The following is a 3,893-nucleotide window of genomic DNA, read 5'->3' as shown; positions in this document are numbered from 1 at the left end:
AGATCATTACGCAAAAATAAAAGTAAAACCGAATGCATTGCCGCCTGCTGGCGTGTGTGTGCGATAATAAAAATAGTAGAAATTAAAAACATCCCATGCCTCTCATCCCGTGTGCTTCTCATTGTCTTTGCTCTGGTGTGGTGCTGCCTCTTCTTCGCAGTGCTCGGTATCAAGGTCAGATTGTTGGTATTTTAGTGAGTGCAATTTCGAGCCAAATAAATTCGCATAGAGTCGCTCTGCCCGGCACTAATGAGAGTCGCTGGCAGAGGCAGTGACAACAGCGACAGCGACGTGGCCAGAGGCGGCTGGCTGGGCAGCGACGCGGGCAGAGAGCTGTGACAGATGCACTAACGTGGATTAAAAATGTGCAAAAGGCAAACACAAAAGATTGCGGGACTTAAACAAAAGCAACCACAGCAGGAGAGTGGGGGAGAGAGAGAAACACAGGGCAGCGCAGCAGCAGCAGCAGAAGCACAAATAACAGAAATACAAGAACAACAGAAACAATGGCAAAGCTAAACGGCTCTCTCTCTCTCGCTCTCTCTTTCTTGGCTGCTTAATCTCCCCAAAGTGTGTGTTAAGTAGGGTGAATCATTACCAAAACCCGCTCGCAAGATATTGGCATGTGTATGATATTATTTAAGGAACACTACGGCATATTTTGCTTTTGTATACAGACCATAGACAGCGAGAGAGCAGCAATAGCTCACCCTGTTTGAATATGCCTGCTCTCGCTATGCAAATGAAAGGAAATGGAACAGCGGTGGATTTCGAGTGAGTTTCGTGGAGCAAGCAGAAAAACAACATTAAAGCGAAATTAAGCAGATAAATTATTCAGAAATATGTACACACATTCATATGTTCAGGTATTTGTATTTGTGTGCTGAACATATTGATTGCTTGTTAAAAATGTTAATTAATTTGTCTATGAGCTGGCAACGGTAATTAAATCAATCGTTAGGCAAACACAACAACAGAAAAGCGTATGCCCTCCCACACATACATACATACATATATATAACTACAAAATCTGTATATCTGTGCATTGCAATACAGTGACACTTGTCCAAAAAATACACACCCATTCAATGGTCAGCATTTAAAATATAAAAACAAATCATCAACTGAAATCTTCAAACTGTATTTGTCATCACTTTCATGTGCTGTCATATCTGGTATCTGGTGACTAATTGAGCTTGAATGTTCCATTATAGAGTGTTTAACCTGTACAATAAAATAAATGTCCCACACACAGTCCAGGCCGTCTGTCAATGTCCCAGAGGGGAAATTACTGATAGCTGCACTACTCAGTATTTCTCTTCTTATCCTGAGGGTATATGTTTTTAGCCAGATGTTTGCAATCTTAGAGAGTGACCCCAACTATCGGAAAGGGTATAAATTGCTGCGGCACCTCCGGTCAGTCCTTTCTTTTTGTGAAATATCAAGTGCTTGTAGTTATTTTTGAACTGACATCGAACCATTTTCGAAAAAATTGATAAAGTGGTCGTTACAAGTTGGAATATTAATAGTATCCCAAGTGGATAAGACTCCCAGCGACCAAGTCAAGGTCAGGTGAAGGGGCCAGTTATGGAACCATCGATCGATCAAATGCGCAGTTTCTGGCGGTGTGTGAGTGAAATTGTAGTTGAGCTGAGCTCGAAAGATGTACAGCTTGAAAAATCTCATAGGAAATTCACGAAAAAAGAGAGAAGAGAAATACACATTGTAAAATATCAACCACAACGTCAACGGAACGCATAAAAATGCAAATGAATACCAATACTACAAGTATGAATATGACATCCAGAATTTCGACTAGAATATACCCTATAATATACTTGGTATACTTCTTCTGTGCTATAGAAATTCTTAAAGTGAGGGGTTAACAGATGAAAATACTGCCCAACAATACAGGCTGATCCAAAATCAGACCCTTCTCTGTGTTACAAAAGTTCAGCATACCCTTCTACCCTACCGAGTACCCTGTAAAAACACTAGGCGGCTTTACTCCGTATATATACGTACTTTTTGTACGTGTGGGAGCGGGAGCTCACCCTATGTATGTCTGTATGTGTGTGTGAGTGAATGAGTGAGGCGGAGGAGCATTGAGCACGTCGGCTGGCCGCTGCCGCTGCCGGCGTCGCAGTCGACGCAGTCAAATGTCATTTTCCATTGCAATCCAATGTGTGTATGTAAATATGTATTTATGTGAGTGCATATGCAGAGCATACATGAAGAACATGCTCTCCGCATTCGCATAGCAACATTTATAGGCATGACACACACACACACACACACACACCCGCAATTGTACTGTACTAAAGAAGCTGTTGCAAAAAATGTGAAAAATTTAAGCAAAATTCAAAATTCCTTTTGCATATAAATTCGTATTTTTAGTCGCCTGCTCCACCACAACCCACGCCCCCCTCCACCACCGCAATTGTGACGTCGCTGCTTTTCATTCAGTTTTTACTTTTTCTTTAGTTTTGTTTTGTTTTCCCCAACATTTGCGCGGCTTTGTTTTCCCTTGGGTTTTTTTGTTCCTATTTTTTATGCTTTTCGTTGTTTTTCTTTTGCCCCCTCAACATAATTTATGCTCGGAAATGTTGTTGATGTCATATGTATGAAACCAAACGGAAAACTTGATGCAAAACTTGAGAAATTATCATATAGGGGAAACTCTCTTGGCCGACTTGTAGGGAAATTCAGCTTATTGGAAAAATCCCTGCGAGGGACATCTGCCATCATTTAATGAACATAAAATATAAAATAACCATCCGTTTCCTGTTTCTCTTTAAGATAACGACAGGTCATAAGAGCAGAAAGTGGATTCGTAGAAAAGGGAAAATGGAGCGTAAGGATAGCGTAAGCGGGAGGATGTAATAGGAATTGTCAGATGCAGAAGATACCCCCAGTCGTAGGGTCCAGTGGCACAGCAGGGCTCAGCAGGAGTCGGGGTACGTACATATAATATTTTTCCTCTCTTTATTGGCATCCGGAAGCCCGTGAAATATTCAGCAATAAAAAAACAAAACTTTTCAACCTGAAATATAATACGTACAGGAGGGAAAAATGTGGAAGGGATGGCAAGGGGGAAGGGTGTCCCCCCATACATCTGTACATCTGTGTGTGGCACATTCTCCTACCTGCTAAAATACACATGTTGAAAATGTTAGTAGAAATGGTAGAGTGGTGGAGCCAGCAGCCGAAACCAACCAAAAAATGTCCCGCCTATAGCGCAGTGCCAGCATTTTCCGGCTGATAAGAAGTGGGCGCGGGGTAGGTGGGCGTCTAAGAGTTAGTAATTCGCCTTTATGTATGTGTGATGGAAGAGGGGGGACTCCCCCCTAGTCAGATAGATAGATATTGGCATAAAGCGAAGAAGTAATCGTGGACGTACATAAATTCTCTCGTTTTTTTATCCCTATTTCTCTATCATCTTTCGGCTTTTTTTTTGTTTAGTTTTACTTGATTTATGACTAGCACAAATACTAGCAAACACACCCATATATGGGAGACAGAAATCGAAGTTTATTGATAGCCGCGCTGTGGCAATAAAAACAAGAACCACAGACTAGATTTCGTGTGGCGTATCGGCTGATACCCTGGCATTTGGCTGTTCCTCGAGTTGAACCGGTACCAGAGACACCCTTTGTATCCCCTGAGTAAGGGGTATCACAGAGTGAAGGCGTACTGTGGCTGGGCGTGGCTTTTCGGGGAGATGCTGTGTGTGTGAGTGATACAAGAGAGAAAAAACAACAAAATATATGCCATGTTTATGTTTGGCACTTGTTTATGGCCAAGAAAACTGACAAAAGCAGATGACGAAACAAAATAAAATTGGATTGGGGCAGCACTCGAGGCCGGAATACCCTATCACATGCCACTTGCAA

Source organism: Drosophila persimilis, unplaced genomic scaffold, assembly GCF_003286085.1.
Source record: "Drosophila persimilis strain 14011-0111.01,24,50 unplaced genomic scaffold, DperRS2 tig00000002-arrow-pilon, whole genome shotgun sequence".
Taxonomy (NCBI): Eukaryota; Metazoa; Arthropoda; class Insecta; order Diptera; family Drosophilidae; genus Drosophila; species Drosophila persimilis.
Note: the sequence above shows the minus strand (reverse complement) of the source record.